Genomic DNA, 12763 nt, shown 5'->3' on the forward strand with positions numbered 1-12763 from the left:
ATTCAGTTTTGGAGCACTAAGCTCAAGCTTCCTTTGAGCCAAGAATCGTAGATATCGATCAACCTGAACACTTGTCGAACGTGAAATGCTTGGGTGATGTAAGCCATCAACGCTACCGGTGAATTGGAACCAACGCCATGTCCGCACCACATCACTTCGACTCCGGTGCAAACATCGAGCAACTTCTGTGGTTGATAAGCCTTCTGCGTGTAGCGTGATGATGTGGACTCTGTCATAGGCCGCTATTGCCGTTCCTGGGATGATGCATGTTCGCCGTACTGTTCCATAGACGTGTCCAATGCGTCGTTACTGACGCTTTTCTTCCAGTTGCTATCCATTTGGGTCCGGCGTTCTACCCGTAGGTAGTGCTCATGGTACCTGTATATATGTTTACAAACAACGTCAGTGGTGACTTCCCGATCGGTACAGGTACGGTCACAGTAACAGCCCACCTACACTAGGTATTGGCGATGCCGGCCGCTGTGGGCGAGGGGTTCCAGGGGCTTCAGTCCGGAACCGCACTTCTGCTACGGTCGCAGGTTCAAATCCTGCCTCGGTGATGATGTGTGTGATGTCTTTAGGTTAGTTAGGTTTAAGTAGTTCTAAGTCTAGGGGACTGATGACATCAGATGTTAAGTCCCATAATGCTTAGAGCCACTTGAACCATTTTTTGTATTCGGGTTGCAGCACTTTTGTTGATGTGTGTGTTTTTGAGCCTCATGTTACTGAGACATCGGATCTGTTCTGTTTGCAGGTTCAATCAGCAATATCGACGGCGCGGAATACCACTGCAACAAGACTGCGGTCCGCAAGGTGATCTCTGGCGTGGTGGGCGCAGCTTCCAGCGTCACGTCCATCCAGGTGGCCAACCTGCTGAGGCTGTTCAAGATTCCGCAGGTCAGTCCCGTGTCTTGTGACACACAAGTGATATTAGAAGTTGTTGAGGCTTTTGTGGCCAATTGTTCTGACTTTTCGCCAGCTCAAGGGCTACCTTCGTCAAAGATGCACACTTCGGCGCTGACAGCATTAACAATGCCATTCAGTAGTGCTGGCGAAACATTAGGGAAGTCATTAAATGAACATTGGCCGAAGATCCCGATTCAAAGCCAACAGGCAATACATTAGAAAAAAATATTTTACGTAATCTTGTGACCGTCCCACTTAATTAGGTTATTCAGCTGCCAGAGCTGGCGTGCGCATAATATATTCTAAACTGAGGCTGTCGGTTCCGTGTAGTAACATACTGGAGGGGAAGTTATTGAACAGATAATTTTATCCGCCTTCATATGTAAACTTCGAAATTTTGTTAAAATGTAGCATCTAGTGCAAATCAGGCGCAACAGCGATAGAATAACATACCTGCTAGATTTTGAAAAGCCACACTAAATCTTCGAAATCACGTTTCAGCGGGTCACCAGTACAATAAGAGAATCCCTGTTAATAAAATAGTTGATTTTCAGGACCTACGTAGTTATGTAACGTATAGTTTCAGGTGCACTGACAAAGTAACTGCCACATACAAAAAGCAAACTTATTTTACGTGATATAAGCAAAATTATGTTTAAAGATTTGTAATATTTGCAGTCCTGATGCAATAATTTGGAAGAATGTTGGAATGAACCTTTACCTAGATAAATAATTACGGCACTAGACACTAACAATCAAATTCCACTATCACGCAGAATAATTATACCAATTATATTCAAAAACACACCAAATGAAATTGCAGCCTAGTACACATCGACGAAATACGCACAAATATGCAGACAACAAAACACTTTTTAAATACATTCAAGTACAAAGAAATAGAAAATTCTTACAGTATAGTTTTCAGTACTGCCATTCGTTATATTCGGCTACTAATATTACGTAGAATGGTTGCCAGTGTAGAAACTCTTTGTATAATAAACGATTCTTAGCAAAGAATTAATAATACACTGACATCAGTATCTTAAGCATTTACGTATTCACATGTATTTCGTATATATAAACACTAATTGACGGTACTCGGAATATAAGAGAGTAGAAAAAATCTCGGTCGAACAGATCTGACCACCACAGGGTATGAGAGCCGTACTGCACCACACACATCTTCTCCTGCCATCCGAGAACAAGTAATGGAGTCCCTAAACATTCCGTGTGAACCTACACCATTAGTAAGGGGCTAGCAGCAGATGGACTGGACAATTACCGTCAGATGAGTAAACTACATTTTGAGTGATGCCGCAGCCGTGAAGCATGGACTGCCGATGAATGGCGTCGCACTGTGTTCAGCGATGAATCGCGTATTTCCGCCAGGCCGGATGACTGTCGGCGTCGCGTACGACGGCTACTTTGGAAGAAGTCCCATTTTCCATCGTTTCAGGGGACACAGTGGTGCTATTCGTGGCATCAAGGTGTGGGTAGCCTTTGGCTCTGACATTAAGTTATGGCTGGTAATGGTCAGGAATATCCTGCCACCTCAAATGTCACCTCTCATGCAACAGTATCGTAGTGCCATTTTTCAACAGTGAAATGACCGTTCAGGCGTGGCACGTGTCTCTGTGGACTGTTTGCGTGACGGTGAGATACTCCCGTAGCCAGGAAGGTCCCCAGATCTGTCCTCGAAAGATAATGCGTGAGACCGGCTCCGACAACTCCGTCCCAGCGCTGGGTTCAAGGATATTAAGGACTCGTTACAATAAATGTGGATACATTGTCTTCATGAGACCCTCCCAAACGGAAAAAAAGTGCATTTATCAAGGCCAGAGGGAGTTCAGTGTCTTACTGATCTCGTACTGGCAAATCTTTTTTTTTCTAGAAAACTTATTTGATGTTGTAATCAACTCTTATGCTTCACTTTTATTGGCCGACACTGCATATATGAGGGCTATTCGAAAAGTAAGGACCGATCAGTCGCGAAATGGAAATTGCTGTGAAAATCAAAAATGTTTTATTTGCAACAGTTAGCTATACCTTCCGGCCACTTCTCTACGTAGTCACCGCTCCGAGTTAGACATTCATCGTAGCGTTGTACCAACTTCCTAATACGATCGTCATAGGAGGCACCCGCCTGTGTTTTCTGCCAATTTTCTACGCTGATTTACAGCTCCTTGTCTCTGTCAAAATGTTGTATTCATAGCCAGCAGTTCGTGTGAGCAGAGATAAAACTCAGAGGGAGCCAACTACTGGATTTATTGTGGGTGATTGACTACTTCCCATCGAAAACGCTGCAGGAGCTTCTTCACTGCCTCTACAGATTGCGGCCAAGAGCTGTCAAGAAGAAGGAACCGTATGACAGTTATACTATTTGGTCTGCATGACATCAGGTGACATCTCTCACCAGGCCTTCATACTTGGCGGGAGACTATTTTGTCGGCGTCCTTGCTTGCCCATCGTGTGCTCATACCTGAGAAGAGCGACGTGACGTGATCGACGGGAGTACTACAGACACTGCCCAACGCATATGTGCAAAGCTTCATCGGATGTTCACAGTGGTTTCCATTTCGAAAGGATCGGAACTTACTTTTCCGAACAACTCTCGTGCGTTGGTTTTTTTCCGTCACGCCTTGGCAGAGCAAATTTCTCTTTAAGGTTTGCAAGCAAAGATGTTCCACTGCTATTCGCTTATTTCGCTCCAGTTTCGGTTTGTTATGTGGTCATCCGGTAACAGCTTTCTAGCATTCGTAAGAGACGCCAATGAGTAAGAAACTAGGAAAGAAAATATTTGATCATGACAATGGGTAGGAAATGTCCACTCAAGCACTTCGAATAGAAGGCAACAGTTAGTCACTTAATTTGCTTCAAACGTGTGGGAAAGAAGTCGAGAGTGGATGAAATGCAGTTACACGTCAGACATGATTCAATGCCAGTAAGACATGGATTCTATCTGCTAATGTTGCATACACAATGGCACGTAAGTATTAGTGTTGTTTTTTCGTTAGGAAGAAATTTCTTGTTACAAATTGTCTAAGATGACGGTAATTTAGTGTGATTGTAGCACCACAGAAGTATTAAATTACAGTTTACAGTATAAATGTTGCTAAATCAGTACAGAAAAAAACACGCACTGTGTTATAGTTTCTACGAACGCAATATAAGACAAGTGAAGTCATTGTCGCAGAGATAAGAGAGCAAATAGCACATATAATATTAGCAAGATCATATGTATCCCAACCCAAATACTAATGTCTCCAAGACTGAATAAAAATTAAATCTAGTGAAGTACATTTCGCCATTCCAATAAGAAAAAGACTACAACAGACGCAAACTCATAAAGCTAAGGAAAACAAAAGCTAGATACAGCGCAATACGTTTTGAGATGTGTAGCGATCAATGTGATCACTCAGTTGACGTCAGGGTGCGTACAAATGGCTGATTGGATAATGTGGAGTTTAAGATTGGGAATGTGCTCAGGTGTAGCTGATCACTTACTACCAAGTGAGTATTTTATGCTATTTGCCTATTGTCTTCAAATTCTGCAAATAAGATAATTTTTATTTCGTTTATTGACTATATGTATTGCCTCTTTACCACAAAACACGTTCAGTAAATGGTTTAACTTTCATAATGAGTCAGCCTAGGTGCTGTAGCTCTGCCTGTTTAATCAATATGCGATTTGTTACGATCAGCACAAGTGATTTTGAAAGCTCAATTATTCGTTTTTATATTTTCTATTGAGATGTAAGCTGCTATACCTCTTGTATAAAATAAAGTAGCTGGAATATTTTAGATTATCTGCTAACGTTTTGGATATCTTTTTTAATTATGGCATAGTACGATAGTTGTTTCTGTTTATGGCTGTTATTACATCGGGCTCTGTTGTGAGAAAGATATTGATTATTTATTTCTTGTGACCGATCTTCTCAACAATGGCTATAGCCATTGCTATGTACACTTGATTTGATAATGCAACATCTGTCAAATTTGAACCAGAAAATAAGGCAGCATGCATTCTTCGGTGTAACACAAAAGATCTGATTCATGTCAAAGTTCGATGTCAACTTTAAAAAACTAGATCTGAGAATGGTTACCGACACGTCAGATAAACAAATAATTGTTGTTAAAAACACAGTACAGTTATTGTGTACGACCAGGTAATTAAGATAACTAAGTGCGCTTGAAATAAATACCATCGCCATGACGAATAAGGGAATGAGGCCTCACTTTCCGTCCCTTAAGTCTATTTCCTCCGTCAACTCACTGCATCTGTTGCACGGGAACGTAATCTTGGAGAGCTAGGTAATTTGAATATGCATAGCGTAGAAGGAGCGGTGCGCTTTCGAAACAAAAGAGCAGGACATAGCGGAGTGTGCCCGCACAGCCAGACGACATCGCAGATTGCGAAGTGTAGCAAAAACACAAGGAATGTAGGCTGCAGATGCACGGCCAGATCTCCTCCGGATTTCTTCGTACCGCGAGTTAAAATTCATCTCAGAAATGCAGCAGGATAAGATATTACACAGATGCGAAAGAACCCAGCTGAGAGCAGTAGTTTCAGTTTTATTTCGAGACGAGATACTCTACTATGTCTGTACTGCAGTCCTACAGTCCATTATTCATCAACTAGATCTTCACCGCAGGCACCTGCGCTCAACGCAGACACTAACTGTTGAAAAGATAACCAAACTGCTCCCAATTATGAGAAATTACAATTGAAGATAGCTGAACGAATCTTAAAATGGAATGTAGTAATTTGCAGTCTTTTTTATCCTTTACTTATTTTATTTCTTTTTTCAACTTGTGGTTAAGTTTTTATTACCGTAACTATTTTCTGTGTACGTTTGATAGCTTACAATGCGGTGGGAATTGTGACTGAAAGTAGCCTGTGTTACAGAATGAAGTTCTAATCATAATTCGAAAAAAATCGAGGTTCTTGCGCCTCCTATAGAAAACTGGCATGTTTCAAAATGGCTCCACTAAATAGTGGATAGCAGCTACAACAATACTGTGTTTTTTTCGTATTTCTATTACAACTGGCGTCTTTAACACAGACACATACCTAATATAACCTATACCTATAGTACTAGGAACAGAAAGTTGGCTGAAACCAGACGTAAACAGTAATGAAATCCTAAACTCTGATTGGAATGTATACCGCAGAGATAGGCTGGACAGTGAAGGGGGAGGCGTGTTTATAGCGATAAGAAGTGCAATAGTATCGAAGGAAATTGACGGAGATTCGAATTGTGAAATGATTTGGGTGAAGGTCACGGTTAAAGCAGGCTCAGACATGGTAATTGGATGTCTCTATAGGCCCCCGGGCTCAGCAGCTGTTGTGGCTCAGCACCTGAAGAATAATTTGGAAAATATTTCGAGTAGATTTCCCCACCATGTTATAGTTCTGGGTGGAGATTTTAATTTGCCGGATATAGACTGGGAGACTCAAACGTTCATAACGGGTGGCAGGGACAAAGAATCCAGTGAAATATTTTTAAGTGCTTTATCTGAAAACTACCTTGAGCAGTTAAACAGAAAACCGACTCGTGGCGATAATATATTAGACCTTCTGGTGACAAACAGACCCGAACTATTTGAATCAGTTAATGCAGAACAGGGAATCAGCGATCATAAAGCAGTTACTGCGTCGATGATTTCAGCCGTAAATAGAAATATTAAAAAAGGTAGGAAGATTTTTCTGTTTAGCAAAAGTGACAAAAAGCAGATTACAGAGTACCTGACGGCTCAACACAAAAGTTTTGTCTCAAGTGCAGATAGTGTTGAGGATCAGTGGACAAAGTTCAAAACCATGGTACAATATGCGTTAGATGAGTATGTGCCAAGCAAGATCGTAAGAGATGGAAAAGAGCCACCGTGGTACAACAACCGAGTTAGAAAACTGCTGCGGAAGCAAAGGGAACTTCACAGCAAACATAAACATAGCCAAAGCCTTGCAGACAAACAAAAATTACGCGAAGCGAAATGTAGTGTGAGGAGGGCTATGCGAGAGGCTTTCAATGAATTCGAAAGTAACGTTCTATATACTGACTTGGCAGAAAATCCTAAGAAATTTTGGTCCTATGTCAAAGCGGTAGGTGGATCAAAACAAAATGTCCAGACACTCTGTGACCAAAATGGTACTGAAACAGAGGATGACAGACTAAAGGCCGAATTACTAAATGTCTTCTTCCAAAGCTGTTTCACAGAGGAAGACTGCACTGTGCTTCCTTCTCTAGATTGTCGCACAGTTGACAAAATGGTAGATATCGAAGTAGACGACAGAGGGATAGAGAAACAATTAAAATCGCTCAAAAGAGGAAAGGCCGCTGGTCCTGATGGGATACCAGTTCGATTTTACACAGAGTACGCGAAGGAACTTGCCCCCCTTCTTGCAGCGGTGTACCGTAGGTCTCTAGAAGAGCGAAGCGTTCCAAAGGATTGGAAAAGGGGACAGGTCATCCCCGTTCTCAAGAAGGGACGTCGAACAGATGTGCAGAACTATAGACCTATATCTCTAACGTCGATCAGTTGTAGAATTTTGGAACACGTATTATGTTCGAGTATAATGTCTTTTCTGGAGACTAGAAATCTACTCTGTAGGAATCAGCATGGGTTTCGAAAAAGACGATCGTGTGAAACCCAGCTCGCGCTATTCGTCCACGAGACTCAGAGGGCCTTAGACACGGGTTCACAGGTAGATGCCGTGTTTCTTGACTTCCGCAAGGCGTTTGACACAGTTCCCCATAGTCGTTTAATGAACAAAGTAAGAGCATACGGACTATCAGATCAATTGTGTGATTGGATTGAGGAGTTCCTAGATAACAGAACGCAGCACGTCATTCTCAATGGAGAGAAGTCTTCCGAAGTAAGAGTGATTTCAGGTGTGCCGCAGGGGAGTGTCATAGGACCGTTGCTATTCACAATATACATAAATGACCTGGTGGATGACATCGGAAGTTCACTGAGGCTTTTTGCAGATGATGCTGTGGTGTATCGAGAGGTTGCAACAATGGAAAATTGTACTGAAATGCAGGAGGATCTGCAGCGAATTGACGCATGGTGCACGGAATGGCAATTGAATCTCAATGTAGCGAAGTGTAATGTGATGCGAATACATAGAAAGATAGGTCCCTTATCATTTAGCTACAAAATAGCAGGTCAGCAACTGGAAGCAGTTAATTCCATAAATTATCTGGGAGTACGCATTAGGAGTGATTTAAAATGGAATGATCATATAAAGTTGATCGTCGGTAAAGCAGATGCCAGACTGAGATTCATTGGAAGAATCCTAAGGAAATGCAATCCGACAACAAAGGAAGTAGGTTACAGTACGCTTGTTCGCCCAATGCTTGAATATTGCTCAGCAGTGTGGGATCCGCACCAGGTAGGGTTGATAGAAGAGATAGAGAAGATCCAACGGAGAGCAGCGCGCTTCGTTACAGGATCATTTAGTAATTGCGAAAGCGTTACGGAGATGATAGATAAACTCCAGTGGAAGACTCTGCAGGAGAGACGCTCAGTTGCTCGGTACGGGCTTTTGTTGAAGTTTCGAGAACATACCTTCACCGAAGAGTCAAGCAGTATATTGCTCCCTCCTACGTATATCTCGCGAAGAGACCATGAGGATAAAATCAGAGAGATTAGAGCCCACACAGAAGCATACCGACAATCCTTCTTTCCACGTACAATACGAGACTGGAATAGAAGGGAGAACCGATAGAGGTACTCAGGGTACCCTCCGCCACACACCGTCAGGTGGCTTGCGGAGTACGGATGTAGATGTAGATGTAGATGTAGATAACAATACTGTAACCATTACATGTACAAGCAAAACGACTCCAGTTAAAAAATCTGAAACACAAGATTAAGATGCAAATACGATACACGGATACAAAAAATACTAAATAATCTACTACAAATACTAAACAATCAACAATAAATATTCAGCACTGCCCTAAGGAATGGACCAACAAAGGATGTGCACTGTCTACCACACTGGTCTGGCAATCCGGAGAACGAGGTTCAGATCCGCTTTCGGGCATCCAGATATAGGTTTACTGTGATGCCCCAAACAGCTTCAATCAAATGCCGGGATGATTCCTTTGAAAGAATACGGCCGGTTTCGTTCCCCATCCTTGAAATATTGAGAGTTCGGGCTCCCTCCGTCTCTAATGACCTCGACGTTAACGGAACGTTGAACCTAATATTCCATCCTTCTTCCTCCCAGACACCAGCAACACAGGAATATTGAAAGGATAGTACGAAATCAAAGCTGGTGACACTGTGGCATTTTCATAACGTCAGATGGAACTGCTTAGTGTCAAAATGACAACGGAGTACAAATAAAATTTCAAGTATTGCAAGAGTGACAGACTCACAACAAAGTCAAGGATTAAAAATTTACAGCATATTGCTTGCGATGGAATAGGTGTAAGTCGAGGTAGACTGTTTGACAGTCCCCTTAAGAAATGCTTTATCGATATGAAATTGAGAAATATCGAAGTCTGCACAGCACTGACAGGAATGCATCACAAACCAACATAAACAGAGAGAGATCTAAAGTAACTGGAATTAATATGTAAAGACATAACATATGAACAAATGATAAAAAAGTGCACTGGTAAAGTACCAATTACATTTTTCATCAGACATCTGGATTTAAATACTGTCACAATACATCACCTGTAACTCTTTTGTCGCATTTTTGAAAACTTGGGAGAACCCTCGTTACTACTAGCCCAATACCCACACCATCGCATAGCCACTAACAAACGTCTTCCCTAATTCGATGGAGAGGCGATTTTCCGTTGGCTTTCGCCGGCATCCTATGAAGCGATAGATTTCTGTTTGTACCTTTGAGATGATTTTGATGAGAGTCTGTAAAATATAGGTTTAGGTTAGGCTTTTCTGAACGAGAACGGGGTTAAAATAATGGAACAGGTGAAACCTGGCTGCGACATATAACTTAATCCACTCCAAAGACACCAGAGGAAGTCGAAATGTGTAATATCATCGTCGCGGCGAGACCTTTTTACGAAATTTCAGTCACCAACTTTCTCTTCCGAATGCGAAAATATTTTGTTGAGCCCAACCTACATAGGTAGGAATGATCATCAAAATAAAATAAGAGAAATCAGAGCTCGAACAGAAAGGTTTAGGTGTTCGTTTTCCCCGCTCGCTGTTCGGGAGTGGAATAGTAGAGAGATAGTATGATTGTGGTTCGATGAACCCTCTGCCAAGCACTTAAATGTAAATGTGAATTGCAGAGTAGTCATGTAGATGTAGATCACCATCTGATACCTGCTCGACATCAACAGCCACACGAATCCTCACTCTATGAAACACTGCGAAGAAATTAGAAATTTTAGGTTTAACTCAGGTTAGTAACATAACATCACCACCTCTGTACTTTCACCTACCACGTAAAAACAATGACTCTCTTCCATCTTAGAGTCGAACCGGTTGCCTCCCCGTACTTGCTGGAATTGAGACTCACCTTTTATGAACAGGCCTCGAGTATTATGAACACCCTGTGAAATGCTGTACGTTCTTTCCGGTTACATCTGAACACAGTTCGCAGTTTTAATTCGAAAAATGTTCGATGATTGGTGAGGGGTCTGGCAACTGGCCGTGATTTTGATTGGTTGAAGCTAATTCCGTGTTAATAGGAATTGCAATCCATTAGTGTTCGAAAACGCCGTTGGCTTACAATAAATCACCGCAGACAGTAACATCCATATAATGTCTGTATATCACCTCCCGGAGTGACATAAAGTGGAACGATCACATAAAATTAGATTCAGGAATTGTGGATGCAAGGCTGAGCTTTGCAGGAAAAATATTGACGAAATGTAACTTATCCATGAAAGAAGTAGCATATTAAACACTCGTTCGACCTCACTAGGAACTGCTCTTCAGTCTTTGACTTTTACCTAGGTTTAGGGGAGATAGAAAAGATCCAACGAAGACCGGTGTGGATGTTCACGGGTCAGATTATTAACCGCTTAAATGTTGCAGAGATATTCACGAAACTCAAATAGCAGACATTACAAGAGCGGCGTTATGCTTCAAGGAGAAGCTGACTGCTGCAATTTCGAGAGAATGCGTTCGAAAATAAGTTAGACATCATATTACTGAGTCCCACATACGTCTCACGAAATGATCTGTTGGGGTGTTAGCAACAACTGTTCGTCCAACGTACCAATCGAGAATGAGAGAGGGCAAAGGGAGAAGTATAGTGGTATCCAAAGTACCCTCGGCCACAAAGCGTGACGTGGCTTGCAAGGTTTAGATATAGAAAAGAAATGCTACAGATCTAGTGGCTAAGCCATCAAGTTCACTTTTCTAATTTAGAACAACAAGACAAGTTATACAACGTCGAAAAAATAACGAGACAAAACGCAAACGGCGTTACCAGAATTTCGTATAAGCTTTCTTTTACATATATTTTGCAAGAAAGAAAACTGATGATAAGTCAGATGGCGATCAGTTTTACTTTAAGAAACGTAAAGGCGCCCTAGAGGCAGTTCTGACGTTGTGCTTAATAATGGAAAAAATACTGAAGATAAATTAAGACACCCTCATAAGATTTATCGACCTGGAAACAGCGTTCGACTACGTAAAATGGTGAAATTTGTTCGAAATTCTGTGAAAAATAGTTGTAAACTGTAGAGAAAGGCAGAAAAAAATACAACAATAAGGTTGGTAGACCAAGAACGAAGTGCTCGGATTAAAAATGGTGTAAGAACGAGATATAGTCTTTCGCACCTACTGTTCAGTCTACCGGTATGCATCGAAGGAGCAATGACAGAAACAAAAGAAAGGTTCAGCTGTGGAATTAAAGTCCAAGGTGAAAGGATATCAGTGATAAGATTCCTTGATGACATTGCTAACGTCATTGAAAGTGGAGAAAATTTACAGGATCTGTTGAATAGAATGAACAGCCTAACGAGTGCGGAATACGGACTGAGAGTAAGTAGAAGAGAGACATCAAAATTAATAACCACAAAGTAGATAAGTTAAGGAATCCTACTGCCGTGAAGGCAAAGACGAAGTAAGATCAGCACAGGCAAAAATGCATTCCTGACCAAGCGAAATCTTATAGTATCAAATATAGACCTTAGAGGCCGGAATTTCTGCGAATGTATGTTTGGAGCACAGTATTGTATAGCAGCGAATCATGGACTATGGGGAAACCGAAAAAGAAGAGAATCGAAGCATTTGAGATGTGCTACGCAAGAATCTTGAAAATTAAGCGGACTAACAATGTAAGGAATGACGAGATTACTCGCAGAATCGGTGAGAAAAGGAAATATGGAAAACACTGACAAACGGAAGGTACAGGAGGGTAGGAAATCGGTTAAAGCATAAGGGAATAACTTCCGTTGTAGCAAGGAAGTTGTAGACGATAAAACCTGTAGAGAAAGATAAGGTTTGGAATACATAAAACTCATAACTGAGGAAGTAGGTTGTAAGTGATACTCCGAAACGAGCTGGTTAGCACCTAAGAGGAATTCGTGACGGAACGTAATATACCAGTCAGAAGATTGGTGACTGAAAAAAAATGCGAGAAATAAAATGAACATGCCGCTAGTACCTACCGAAATACATGTTTAAATATAAATATAAAAATATAACAGAAAAAAGTGTTTCATCATCAGTCATTAGGGCTGCTTTTTCCCGATGGTGCAGACCGTGTAACAGTAAGAAACATGAAAGCTAGACAAGAAAGAAAAAACTTATTTCGGAGTTAGACGCGCATCTCAAGAGACGCAATAAATCCTTGCTTCTGACTTGACGCGCGTATATTATTCTAGCAGACGTGTGGCAAGACTTGTGCATTAAG

At 41.5% G+C, this 12763-nt stretch overlaps 1 protein-coding gene across 1 annotated transcript in view; it reads left to right on the forward strand.

Moving 5' to 3' along the window:
• Nucleotides 1-758: 758 nt before the first annotated feature.
• LOC126354248 (metabotropic glutamate receptor 4-like) overlaps nucleotides 759-12763 on the forward strand; it is a 769434-nt gene continuing 757429 nt past the window's right edge. The window contains exon 1 of the mRNA XM_050003756.1: nucleotides 759-897. The gene's annotated coding sequence lies outside the window, so the exon portion shown is untranslated. The remainder of the gene's footprint in view (nucleotides 898-12763) is intronic.

Source organism: Schistocerca gregaria, chromosome 3 (assembly GCF_023897955.1).
Source record: "Schistocerca gregaria isolate iqSchGreg1 chromosome 3, iqSchGreg1.2, whole genome shotgun sequence".
Classification (NCBI taxonomy): Eukaryota; Metazoa; Arthropoda; class Insecta; order Orthoptera; family Acrididae; genus Schistocerca; species Schistocerca gregaria.